Genomic DNA, 15,367 nt, shown 5'->3' with positions numbered 1-15,367 from the left:
AAATGGACAAATATGTGCAGAAAAAGTACATTTTATGGGTTAGAACACAGACAGGAACACTTTGTTTCCTTTGTTTTTCCAGTTTTCTATCAGTGAGATAATAGATTGAAAAATGTAAAATTAAAAAATTTGTATGTTTCTATGAAGGCCCAATGGAACTTTCACCTGATTGGTTGGTGTCTAGTGACTGGCGATTTGCCCCGCCCTTTGCATCCAGAGGTCATGACCTATACACAAATACCACTGCTGGCGATGACTTTTGTCAGTTTTTTTTTTTTTCCCTCTTAATGCACATTTAGAGGCGTCAAATCATGATGAAGGCTCTGAGTTTCTGTACATTTACAAGGTGTCATTACTTCATATAATTGTTAGTATTTTCAGCGACGTTTGTCTTTTATGTCTGAACTTCTGTCAATGCATTCATGCCATTATTAACAGAACTTATAGTGTGAATTAGTCTAATGTGAATCAAATGTGTCTGGTTTCAGTTATTGTCATGTCTGACGGACTTTAATCAGAAATGGAGCTGAAAAAAACAACAACTCCCATGATCCTGTGCTGCATCGGAGCATCATTTACTGGGTCTTTTGTTGTTGTGACAAACAAAGACAGAAGACACGTGATCTGTAAAGCAGCACTAACTTATTTTATTTCATGTGATTTTTTTCCATCAGACAAAACTATAAAATTAAAGCTGTGGCATAAATCAGCCTCTAAACGCTGTCAAACACAGTAAGACGCAGAAATGAAGAATCCTACAAAGAAGTAAACACATTTATAGACACAACGCCACGGCAATCTAATCAAAACCTAATCAGGAGAGATGAGGAGGTGGGCAGGAAACAGCAGGTTCTTTAATCATTACTGTTTCTGTCATGAATATTAAAATAAAAAAGTGAATTCAACGGATGCAGAAAGAACGACAGAAAGTAAGAAGCTCAAACAATGTATGCAATATAATCAGAAATATTGTAATCTAACCTTTTATTTCATTTCTATTATGGTTTGGATTTAATCTGTTTCATCACATTTTTAACAAACTATATTTTATTGTCGTTATTTTATAAGCAGTGTAGGAGGATAAATTATAACATGCAACAGCAGTGATGACAGAACTCTATTATTACAAAAAAACTGAAAAAGTCTTACAATTAAGCAAAACATTTTAGGAAAAGATATGGAATTTATTGTCTTTGATAAAATATGAATAAAATATAGATAAAAATTCAGACACTTATTAATTCATGAAGGAGGTTTTTAAAGCCAACTATGATGGACCTTATGATGCATTGAAGTTATTCACTCCTTTGGCAAAGTTAAAAAAAAAAAAAAAAAAAAAAAAAAGGGCCTTAAATTTAAAATTATTCAGAAATATTGAATTGAGATGGTAGATAGGTTTTTGTTGATTGATTGATTGATTGATTGATTGATTATGGTGTGAATGCTCAATGCTGTACACATTTAAGTTGATGTAAGCAGTGTATTAGGTGAAAAGGATAGGCAAAAAAAATAAGTTTTTGCTTCTAGTCTATTCCTTTTTTGGTCTTTATGTTTATTACGATTAATGCACTAAGTACAATGATTGATGTAAAACAAAAAATAAATAAATAATTCATTAATTCATTCACTCACTCATTCATAACTATGACAGTGAATAAATGACATTAAATTATTATTAAAATGATCACATGAATCAGAGTTTTTCCCTTTGATGAAAAATGACTGTAAATCCATCCAGTATATTTAATGCTATCTCTAAAACAGGGCTTATTATTATTACAATTATTATTATTATTATTATTATTATTATTATTATTATTTGGACCTAGTCAAGTCAGTTTATTTATACAGTACATTTAAGAATAACACATGTTGCCTCAAAGTGCTTTACCGTCAAAGGTAGTAATAGCATTAAAAAACCAGGGTAGAACATGGGCTACAGTATAAGAAAGGAAGAAAATATAACACAAGTTAAAAGAAAATTAAGACTCAGGCATTTGAATTATCAATAAACACATAAGTTACAATAAGTAAATAAATGTAGACCAAAACAACAAGAAAAATGTAAATAAATATAGATCAAAACTGCAAATATGATTCAGACCAATCCTCGGTGTCAGACAGGAAGTGGTTAATAATAATAATAATAATAATAATAATAATAATAATAATAATAATAATAATAATAATAATAATAATAATAATAATAATAATAACCTCAGGCTTAAACAGGAACCTGAGGTTGAACCTCCTTCCTGTGCTGCAGTTCATGTGTTCTCCAGCAGAGGGAGCTCTAACACAGCTGCTTCATTAGCAGTCAGCTGTGGACTCTGTTCAACATATGGAGGATCAGATTTATAAAAGGGTGTCAAAGTCCACATGGTCCCATATGATCTGAGGTGGAACTCACCAGTCAAATAAAAACATAATAACCTATAAATAATGTCAACTCTAAACTTTTCTATAGATTTTAAAGTGACAAAAAGTTAAGAAAAAAGTTAAATTACATAATGAAAATGATTACATCAACAAACTACCCTTTAAAAATGTGCATAATCTGAACAACTGTCTGCAACCTGAAATTTGAGAAGAATAACTGCAGTTTTAATAATATTCTGTCTCAATTTATCATTTACACATGCGCATTATAACTTATAGATCACAGTGGATCTACAAATACAGAAAACATTTAATAACAGACAGAATATTCAGACATAATAATAATAATAATAATAATAATAATAATAATAATAATAATAATAATAATAATAATAATAATTGCATTATAAAGCACTTTTCATTTAACAGAATCTCAAAGTGTCACAGAGACAAAGAAAGATGATACGTATATTAAGACATTTTAGGTTATTCAGATCTTTTTTGTGAATGGAGCAGGGTTTTTCAACCTTGGGGTCGGGAACCAATGTGGGGTCGCCTGAAATTTCTGGTATTTGATAAAAATAAAAAAATAAAAATGTACTAATAAAAAATATATTATAATTAAAAAAAAAAAAAGACATGACAAACTGTGAGTTTGAGTTCTTGTTTGTTCAGTATTAATTGTCCTCCTTGTAAATCCCAGCTGGACTGACTGGACACATCCTGACCTTTGTGCAGAAATCTACACCTGGATTTACTGCCTCTGTCCATAATAATATACATTATATAGACTAAATGTCCTCTAAAATTAACATTTATTTGCAGCATAATATAGCAAACTATTACACAATCAAAAACAAATTAAGTTTAGCAAAAAAAAAAAAAAAAAGGCTCCATTTTGAATGTTTGGGGTCACCACAGATTTGTGATGTTAAAATCGGGTCACGAGACATAAAAGGTTGAGAACCACTGCTTTACCCTAAAGATGTTCCACAACAAATATCAGTTCATTCTGACTGATGGTTTTCTGACTGACAAAAAATGTGTGATGTTAAAATGGGGTCAAAAAAGGTTGAAACCACTGGAATAGAGTTTGTAAATCAGTGGTTTCAAACATGCGGCCCAGGGGCCAAAACTGTCCCACCAGAGGGTCCAATCTGGCCCACAGGATGAATTTGCAAAAATTACACTGAAGATGTTAATAATTAAAGATGTCAAACTCATTTTAGTTCAGGTTCCACATACAGACCAATATGATCTGAAGTAAAATAATAGTATAATAACTGATAAATAGTGCCAACTCCATGTTTCTCGGTTCAACTGGACTAGTGTTGTTCTTTTGAAGCAGAACTAGTCCAGTTGAACCTCAGAGAACGACCAAGAAGAACAATGAGCTGGGCAAATGAGAAACTGAAGGAGAATTTTAACAATGTTACGCTTGTTGCTAAATAATATGATAATATGAATAATTTAATGTTTTTAATTACACTAAAACACAGGTGTCAAACATGTGGCCCGTGGGCCAAAACCGGCCCTCCAAAGGTTCCGAAGAGGCCCGCGGTTGTTGAGCCGCATTATGTAATAAATTCCCATTATGTAATAAAAGTTCAAAATGTAATAAGAATGTCACGTCATCTTGTAATAAAGCCGCATTATGTGATAAACCGACACATTTTGTAATAAACTACCTCAGTGCATTATGTAGTGAATTTTTTCACATTATGCAGTAAGTTATCACAATTTGAGAAATTTATTACAAAATGCACTTGACACATTTTTATTTTCAGGAAAATGGACTGGAGCTTATTTCTGTGACATAAACTGATAAAACACACAATAAATGTTTGCTGTTCAATCTGAGGGCGTCAAGGAACATTTTTCCAAGATTATAAGATACTGTATCAGACACAACTGACACGGCGATAGAATAACAATGTGTTAAATTCATCTGTAAACTGTGTGGTTAAAGTTCTGATTCCATTACCTGTAGCTCCTGTGACTCATTTCTTCTAAATTGCTCTGAAATTAAATTATTAATTTGGATTGTTATTACATAATGAACCATGTTATTACTTTTTTTAAAAAATAAAAATGTGTCAATTGGATTTTTATAATAAATTTCTCAAATTGTAATAACTTACTACATAATGTGAAAAAAATTACTATATAATGCGTTGACGTAGTTTATTACAAAATGAGTTGGTTTATTACATAATGCAGCTTTATTACAAGATGACGTGACATTTTTATTACATTTTGAACTTTTATTACATAATGGGAATTTATTGCATAATGCGGCTCAACACGGTAAAGATATTACCAGTCCAGGGTGTTGAACTGGTTTGAGTTCAGGGTAAAACAACAAAATAAACAATAAAATGTAAATCTGAAAATGAAGTACAATTTTAACAGTGCTCTAGTATCTGTTTTGTGCATTTTTAGATCAGGTCTTTAAGTTGTTAATAATATTCTGACACATGATGTCGTAGAAATCATTCTTATTTTAGGTCCAAACTTCAAAATGTTAACATGATGCATGTTACCAAATCTTTGTGTAAAATTGTGTGTAATTCACTTGTACACATGATAAGGCAAAAATATTGTTAAAATTGCACTTACTTTTCTTCAGAAATTTTTTTTTTTTTGGTTATTCATATCTTTTTAGCGAAAGGACAGTTTCTAAATGTAAATATTTTCATAATTTAGTGTTTTTTATTGCACTAAAACACAGGTGTCAAACATGTGGCCCGGGGGCCAAAACTGGCCCGTCAAAGGTTCCAATCCGGCCCGCGGGATGAATTTACAAAGTGCAAGTTAGGGCATCAAACTCCAAAATAATATCATAATAACCTATAATTAATGACAACACCAATTTTTTCTCTTTGATTTAGTGCAAAAAAAAAAAGTAAATTATGAGAATGTTTCCATGAACAAACTATCCTGTAACAATAAAATGTGAATAACCTGAACAAATATGAATAACCTGAAATGTCTAAAGACAATTCAGTGTAATTTTAACAATATTCTGCCTGTTATTAAATGTTTTGTGCCTTCATAGATCTGCTCTGTAATGCATATGCAGAAATGATAAGTCGAGGGATAATATTGATAAAATTGTATTTATATTTCTTAACAAATTCCATTTTTTTCAGGTTATTCACATCCTTTTTGTTTGGATGGTTTGTAAATGTAAATATTTGCATAACTGAATGTCATTTTTTGCACTAAAACAATTTGAAGTTGTCATTATTAATTGGCTGTCATGCTGTTATAGTACTGGTCCGGCCCACTGCAGATTAAATTGGGCTGAATGTGGCCCCTGAAAGAAAATGAGTGTGACACCCCTGCACTAAAACAAAGAGAATAAATTGAGTTTGTCATTATTTGTTTTATGATGGGTGTTTGGTGACCATCTGAGTCCCCATCAGGTCTAGAACAGACATAGACACTCTTAAACCTCCTTCAGAACCATCTGTTCATGGATCTGGACCCAGATCCAGGGTTCGTGATGCTGATAAAGATCATGTTCGTGTTGCTGTGGTTTGTGTGTGTGGCGTTCAGGGGCCCAGACAGTAAACACCACCCGTTTCCTGCTGTAAGCGTTGGAGGCGGATCAGAGCAGATGCAGCTGATAAAGGCCCCGTGGACGTCCAGGTTCAGACGCCTACACCTTTACTCAGCTGGAGAATGAGGAAGTGAAGGCGACTACACCAACTGTCATCCTGCCTGTGTGGGAAAAACCTCTGACATTCCACCAACAGTTAACCCTTTAAGGACCACCGTCAGAACAGGCCCAGATTTATGCATGTGGTTTGTGCTGTAAAAGTGTCAGAACACATGTATATATATATACACCAGTGGCGGCTGCTCATCTGTCAGACAGGGGAAGCTCATTGTCGGTTTACATTAAAAAAAAACAAAACGTCAAGTTATTTAACCCTTTCATGCATAGTGGTCACCACAGTGGACAGTTCTTCCACAGCTGTTCTCTTGTATATTCATGGGTTTTGTTGTTTAAGTTCTTATCAGCCACACAGTGGACGCTTATACATCATCCCATAAACTGCAGTTCATCCCATTACTGCAGCTTTGCTGTTCTTGATAAACCTGATCTGCACTAACATGTTTTAGTGTACATTAACTGTTAGTTAGACAAAAAGTTTTTTTTTTTTTTTTTTTGCATATTACCTCCATGAAGTGAGTAATAACTAGCAGTAGAATATGTTAAAATGTGAGAAAACATCAGATTAGTAGGACTAAAATCCTTTCATTTGTTTTTATCTCACTTTCTTTCATTGGGTTTTAAACACGTTTCTTTACTTCAAAAATTAAACGCATGGACATTTTTGTAACTTCATTGAAAAAAACTCAATTGCTTTTTTTTCATGCCTAAGGGGGATAAAAACAGGAAGAAAGAAAAAACTCTTGACCATGGTTGTCATAATTCGTGCATGAAAGGGTTAAACATAAATTCGTTCCTCCGTTCCTTTTTAAGAAAATGCTCAGTGACCTTATCGTACCAACTAAACAAGAAAACACTGAAATTATGTTAAATTGAAACAAGGAAGTACAATGAGTGTGTTTTATTTACAGTGCAAGAAATGAACGAGTAATTTCGTAGTGGTTTCTCTCTCGATTTCACAGCAGAATGTGCGACGGTATTAAACTGAACTGTGTCAGTGAAGGAGCAGATCTGAAAACAGCTGTCAATCAAACGGGATTCAGCCTTTGGACTGATCCTCCAATCAGCATGTGGAAGCTCAGCGTCCAGCCCGGCCATCTTATTGTGTTTGTATCATTTTGAATATTACGGTTTTATTTTGGCACATGACAGTTATTATCCAGGTTCTTTACTCAGATATTTTTTATACTTTTAATTTATTACTATGTATAGTATCTGCTCTTGTGTTCTATTATTATTGTGTGTCATGAGAACTTTTATTATGATGTGACGCTATGTAAATACATTTGATATGATTCTGCTGTTGCTACACTATGATTTCCCAGTTTGGGATAAATAAAGTCCATCTATCTATGGACAGATTTTTGGTTAAAATCAGTCTTTTTTTTATTTTTATTTTTTTTAATGTGCTCAGCTGGCTGACAGGCAGCTGTCTGTACCGATAAGGCAGCAGCCGACACCAACTGTACTCCCAGTCATCATTGCCCATTTTTCTGACACCTTTGCTTGTGTATCCTCTTTTATTTGGACATTTTACCAGGGAGTATCTCACACTACTTTTTTTTTTTTTCCTACTTGTCTTGTCCAGCGTCCTAACAGCAGAATGGTAGTCTGGTTCCTTTTGGTGCTGAACAAATTTGCTTTGCCAAGGGTAACTTCATAAAGTATATGAAGCGCCCTTTGATATTCTACTGTGTTTATTATGAGTTTTGTTGAACCACATTTCAATGCCGGACCTGACATGGGGGGTGGGGGTGGGGGGGTAGAAGAAGGGGAGAGAACAAGAGAGAAGAAGGTGGAGAAGACCCTCACAAGAAAGTATCAACAATACAAACAGCAACAACCATGGAGACAATTATAATGGTGACAATAACTGCAACCAGAACTGAGTAAACTGGGCAGAAGAAAGAGAAAACAAAACAAAACAAAACAAAACTACAAACAAACAAAAAAAACACAATGAGATACATACGACCTATGAAATGAAGAATATAAGAAAGCATGAACAAAATGTCGTATACCACATTCGCACAAATAATACCTATAACAGATAATACCAGTAACAAATCCACACACATCAGTTGTTCACATTCATCTGCTGTGACAGAGTGAACCAGGCAAACAGACTGAGGTGAAGAACACACACATGCAACTGCAACCGCACTCCCTCCAAGGATCAGGGACCGACCCAGAGGGCCCCAAGGCCCGGCCATCCAGCAGACACCAAAATCAGTCTTAATGTTGATCATCAATAATTCCTCTTAAATGCATTAAACTAAAACCTGTTCAGAAAACGTGTTGAGTTGAAAGTCCAGTGTAATCATTCTAAATGGTCCAGTCTGTGTCGTTGCTTCCCTCATGTTCCGACACTCATTTCTCGTCTTCCTGATCACGGCTGCTATTAAACCCTCTGGGTGAACACACAACACGATGAAACGGAGACAAAAACAAGCAGTGAAACGCTCCATAAGTCATCCCGATTTGATCACTTAATTTCCTTGTCATCGCCTCAGATGAAATCGTGTCGAGGTTTTGACATCTGGCAGAAGTACGTGGAGGTTTCGTGGGCGGTTCATGAAGTAGCTGATGACAGAAGCGGCTGAGATGAAACCGAAGACGAAAGATTAAAGGTTTGACTCACGGGTCTGATTTATAACGACATGAAAACACGGCAGACGTGAACATCAGCTCCAGACTCTCATGTGAACGTTCGTCTGTCGTCGTCTCTGAATTCGTACAGAAGTAAGTTCAGTGTCATTTCTGCATTTCGGTCATCCCATGGACCGGATCGGACCCTTCAGCGGTCAGTTTTAGCCTGTGGACCGTATGTTTGACATCCTGGTCTAGAATCTGGAGAGACTCGAGAGATTTTTTCTTTTTTGGATCAATTTCTTATTAATTTTCATTGTGCATTTCCAAAAGTACAATACAAAAAAGGAAAGAAATTCACATTTTATGAAAGGGTGTTATCCTTTGTGACACACAAAGGATAACACCCCCACCCCCCCCAGAACCAATGGCGACCCCCATACCAACCCAACCTGGATCTCAAAATACGAAAACCCCCACTAAAAACAAATGCACATATATAGATGAAAATGAATATAATTTACAGATCTAAACAGATATGTGATCAGGACAGTCATAGATAATTCTGTTGCTCTCTGTCTTTAACCATAATGTCAACACCATCCCACAGACTGAGGGAGACTCAACCGATTTATGCACATTTTATCTTTAGTTGAAAAAAAAATTTTGTTTTTTCATTGTTTTTATTGCAGTTTTTTTTTTGTTGTCCATTCAACAAAACAGTGTCTTCCAAATACTAGACACAAAACAAAACATAACATACACTGCAGCTCTTACATAAAAAATAAAACACAGAAACATAGCTTGATACAGTAGGTGGTAGGTCAGACTTACAATGTACGGGAGTCATATTTGTAAATATAACTGAAGTTCACAACAGACCTTTTAAGAGGGTAGATGAACAGTCTGGTCCAATATAGTCCAAAAATGGGCGCCATACTCTGTAGAACTGATCTGCGCTGTTATGTATGATGTTGGTCAAATATTCTAGGGAGATCAGTTCCAAAATTATTTTACGCCAACCACAGACAGAAGGAATCTTGTCACTGACCCACTGCAAGAGAATATTTTTCCTTGCTGCAAATGTTAGAACATTATACAGTCTTTTACCAACTGTTGTTTTCACATTTTTACTTGGAAGACCCAGGATCAAGGACATGGGGTCCATTTCTATATCAGTATGAAAAATTATTTCCATTTCACATACAATTTCAGCCCAATATTTCAGCCAGCTGCACAGCCAAGGACAGGAAAGCCCTGCAGGGGGTCATAAAGACAGCCGAGAAAATCATTGGCGGCCCCCTGCCTTCCTTGGAAGACATTGGAACGATTAGAGGGCTAAACAGAGCAAGGAGGATTGTGAGGGATCTGTCACACCCAGGGAACAGACATTTCAATCTCCTGCCCTCTGGAAGGAGATACAGATCCCTACGGAGCCGGACAAACAGACTGAAGAACACCTTTTATCCATGGGCTGTCCGGCTCCTAAATGCATAATCTCCCCTCCTCCTGGGCATGTGCAATAACAATAGCAGTTTTAATTGTGTAATAATAGTTTTTATATATTTATTCTTCTTATTCTTCTTTTAACTGTATTCATTGTCTTTTATGCCTTTGAAATTCTTATATGTTTACACTTTATTTTTGCACTGTGGGTGGGAAGTACCACTCCAATTTCATTGCTTGCTTTTTGCACAATGACAATAAAGGCTATTCTATTCTATTCTATTCTATTCTATTCTATTCTATTCTATTCTATTCTATTCTATTCTATTTTTGCAATTTGTGGCAAGACCAGTAACAATGAGTTAAGGTTCCCACATCAGTTTTACACTTGAGACACAAAGGGGAAAGAGAGCGGTTGAAGAGATGTCTGCGGTGAGGGGATATATGTAATCTATGTAAAATTTTAAGTTGTAATGCTCTTGTCTGAGTGCAAATCGAAATCTTTTTTGCCAAAGACCAAACAGTATCCCATGTTCCTTCATCTATGTTCACAGACAGCTCCTTCTCCCACACACCTCTGACCCCTTGCATATCAATAATACTTAAACCACTGAGTACACAGTAAAATGAACTCAGAGACACTTTTGAATGTTGTTGAAACAGCATTTTCTCAACAGCAGACATTTCAGGGTGGACAGTAGTTGAAATATTTTAACGTGATCGCGTCACATCAAGGTTAGAAGAGTTTTGGATTTTTCATTATAATTTAGTTTTATTTAGTTTTGACTTTTTTTTTCTAATTCAATTAGTTTTAATTTGTTTTTAGAGCAGGTTTGCTAGTTTTTATTAGTTTTCCATGTTTTTTCTAAATGCTTAGTTTTAGTTTAGTTTTAGAATTAATTTTAGTTTTGTCGTATCTTTTCTCTTCTTCTCCGTCATATTCAAATAAATCCCAGACAGGACTCTGCTGCTTTCTCCCAACTTTAGTCTCCATGTTTCCAGGTAGAGTGGGGACCAGAAGACGACTGGAAACCACACGTGAACACAAATGACGGACCATGAAGTACCGTATGGTGCCACTAGCTAAAATTGCTAGAGTGAAATAAATCGCTTTCGTATCAACTGACATTGACAAAGACAAAAACGAAGGGAATTTTATCCATAATTTTTATCTGTTTTAGTTAGTTTTGTAAACACACAATACAATTTCAGTTAGTTATTGTTTTTTTCTTTTAATTGTAGTTTTTATTTATTTCAGTTAACGAAAATGTTTTTACAATTCTAGTTTTCCTCATTTCATTAGTTTTCATTAACGATAATAACCTTGCATCACATAAATAACAATGGCACCAAGGGTCAAAGGTCATGGCACCAAATGAAAGCCCACATGTAACTTCCTATATAGAAGTAGTTAAATCAATATCTTCAATTGTTTTCAAGTTATAGCACTTTGAAAGTTTTGCCTTTATAAACCAATGGGGATTTAAAATGTAAAAAATTCATTAAAAAAAATTAAAAATCTATATTTCCCACTTCTTTGAATAAACTTGGTAGACCTTACCCTAAAGAACCTCTGCTATGAATTTAAACTGATCCTGGCAGAAGGTTTTGGAGAAGAAGTTTGTAGAAATCTGGACATAGATGACCTTAGGTTTGACCTTTCAAGGTCACTCAAGGTCAAAGGTCATGGCACCAAATGAAAGCCCATATGGGACTTCCTATCTATTGCCAATAGTCATTATATCAATATCTTCAACTGTTTTCAAGTTATAGCACTTTGAAAATTTTGCCTTTATAAACCGAATGGGGATTTAAAATGTCAAAATTTCAAAACAAAAATTCAAAAATCAATATTTCCCAATTCTTTGAACTTATTCCAAAGATGTTCCACAACAAATATCAAACCATTCTGACGGCTTCAGAGAAGAAGATTCTTGAAAAATTGTTTACGGACGGATAAACGACATCCCAGTGATCTATCAGACCCTTCAGGCCGTTGGATGAAAAACTCAGATTAATCCCATTTCCACCGACATTCCCAGGAACTTTTATTACCAGGAATTTATTAACCTGGTAAATTCATTCCTGTGAATCTGTGGTTTGTTTCCACCTCAGCGTTCGGTCATTTCAGTTACAGACTGGAAGTCCTGCTGAATTTATTATGAACATATTCAGTAAAGATGTTCAAAGAAAATGAACAAGAAAAGGAAACCAAATGAACACAAATGAAAAAAACATCAACAAAATGAACTGAAATAAATAAGCAAAATAAGAAAAAATAAACAAAATAAGAAACTAGATTAAACAAAAATGAAAAAAAAAAAAAAAATCAATAAATTGAACAATAAATGTTCAAAATAAAAAGCAAAGTGAACAAGATGATCAACAAAATGAACAAAAATATTTGAAAAAATTAACAAAATGAGAAAGAATGGACAAAATAGTTAACAAAATGAAAAAAAAAAACAGAAAAAAATACAAAATAATCAACAAAATGAACAAAAATTAAATGGAAAATTCCCTCAAATGTTCGCCATCATCGTCCACTTCTCGCTCCTTCTCTTCTTTAGCTTCAAACACAAACCAAGTGAATTTGATCGAAATTAAATAAACCAGTTCACAGACTCCACTGGATTAAACATGGAGGGTGAACAGAAGCTGACAGTGTGTTCCACCAATCAGAGTTCTTCAACACACAGCCCCGCCCCCCAAGAATTCCAGGAATCTGAAAAGTCCCGCCCCCTGCTAGGAAATTTAATCAGGGAAGTTTTTTTCTGGGTATTTTAGGTGGAAACACGCTGAGGTTTTTCAAAGACTCTTTTGTGTTTGGCCTCGTTTATAACAAATCTATCGTATTTACTTCGTTTATCGTCATCTTTCAAACGTGACGACAGTGGAACGCATGTAAAGATGGATGTCATGACAAACCCAAGCGCTCTTCATCTCCCCCTGGTGGCGGTCAGCGGTACAGCTCATAAACCCCGCCCCCATGAGTTCACATCCAAAACAGAATACCATAACAGAGACAGCTGCGTGACAACCCACAGCCCCTGAATGCATCACATCCATCCGCCATCTTGGTTTCGTCTCTAAAGCTTCGCCTGAACGTATCCCGAGGCGACGAGGCGTGGTTAAAAGACGCCGCCAACGGATCTGTGACGGGTTATTAACACAAATTACACGTCTGAAGAGGTGGCGAATAAATCAAACCTTCATGTGTGTGAGACCGTGAACCTTTCAGCCTTTTGTTCTGCGTACAACTCACCACATCTGAGAAAAACGTCATTAATGTCAACGAGGCGAACACATTCCATCATCGAACCCAAAGAACAGACGATAGCATACAGTAAAAATACAGACGTTAAAAATGACACCGACCCGCAGACACATGTACTGAAGCCTCAGGTTTTAACGCTGGAACTCTGAACATGTTGTTGTGTTTATTAAGAGGATCGACGTCAATAAAACTGACATTAAATCACACTATGTGGACAAAAGTATGTGGACACGTTGAATCCAGGTGTTTCTTTTCTAACAAAACAATAATAGCTAATGTCATAATACAGTTTTATATTATGGGATAAATATCATTGCATTGGTTCATTTGGGTTAAATTGTTACGTTTGTTTCCAAAATGATTCAGAGATGGTTTTGACTTCATTTCTCTCAACACTGAATTTTTTTTTATCCATGACTATGATTTTAAATGTATGACAGCGTATTAGGACCACATAAGAAAATAAAAACACTTGTCACTATGAGAATAAAGTCATAAAATATCAAGATAAAACCTGAAATTTTATGAGAATAAAGTCGTAGTTTAAAAAAAACCCTCATAAATTTAATGACAATAATGTCGTATTTCAATGAGATGTAAAGTCGTAATATTTTGAACATAAATTTGCAATAATGTGATTAAAAGGTCATAATTTAGAAATTGTAAGCCTTAAGTGTCCGTTTGGTTCTTATGACGAAACCCAAACGTGTGCAAACTCACTTCAAAATCCTTCGATTAATGCTAATGTGTTGATGGTGGGCGGGGCTAATAGGTTCAGTATTTGGTGGGCGGGGCTAATAGGTTCAGTATTTGGTGGGCGGGGCTAATAGGCTCAGTATTTGGTGGGCAGGGCTAATAGGCTCAGTATTTGGTGGGCGGGGCTAATAGGTTCAGTATTTGGTGGGCGGGGCTAATAGGCTCAGTATTTGGTGGGCGGGGCTAATAGGCTCAGTATTTGGCCTTTGTGCATAAACCTGAAATGAAAGTAGAACCTCACAAAATGTTTCATGTTCTCCATTATGCGACGAGTGGGTACGACTGTATTCTGGTAAATTATGATATTTTTCCCACCTGTTTTTAAATTACGATATTATTCTCATAATATTATGGCTTTATTCGAGAAATATGACGACTTTAATCTGATAAAAGTACAACATTATTTTCATTAAATTACAAGTTTAAAAAAAACAACAACAACAAACAAACAAAACAATAATGACTAATGTCATAATATAGTTTTATATTATGGGATAAATATCATTGCATTGGTTAGTTTGGGTTAAATTTTTATGTTTGTTTCCAAAATGACTCAGAGATGGTTTTGACTTCATTTCTCTCAACATTGTTTTTTTTTTTTTTTTTATCCATGACTACGATTTTAAACGTAGAAATTGTAAGCCTTAAGCGTCCGTTTGGTTCTTATGACAAAACCCAAAGGTGTCCAAACTCACTTCAATATCCTTCGACTAATGCTAATGTTTTGATGGTGGGCGGGGCTAATAGGCTCAGTATTTGGTGGGCGGGGCTAATAAGCTCAGTATTTGGTGGGCGGGGCTAATAGGCTCAGTATTTGGCCTTTGTGGGTAAACCCCAAATGAAAGTAGAACCTCACAAAATGTTCCAAGTTCTCCATTATGTGACAAGTGAGTACGACTTCATCCTTGTAAATTATGATATATTTCCCACCTGTTTTTAAATTACATTATTGTCATAATATTATGGCTTTATTTGAGAAATATGACGACTTTAATCTCATAAAAGTACATCATTTTCATTGAATTATGAGGGTTTTTTTTAAACTACGACTTTATTCTCAAAATATTATGACTTTATTCTTGTAAAATTATGACTCTTTTTGTGTTTGAGCTATTCTCATAAAATTACAGGTTTTATCTCAGTATTTTACGACTTTATTCTTGTAATGACAAGTGTTTTTATTCCATATTCAGTATTAAATGTTGTGTTTGCTGTAAATAAAATCCACAGACTGTAAG

The sequence above is a fragment of the Sphaeramia orbicularis genome, chromosome 7, assembly GCF_902148855.1.
Source record: "Sphaeramia orbicularis chromosome 7, fSphaOr1.1, whole genome shotgun sequence".
Classification (NCBI taxonomy): Eukaryota; Metazoa; Chordata; class Actinopteri; order Kurtiformes; family Apogonidae; genus Sphaeramia; species Sphaeramia orbicularis.
Note: the sequence above shows the minus strand (reverse complement) of the source record.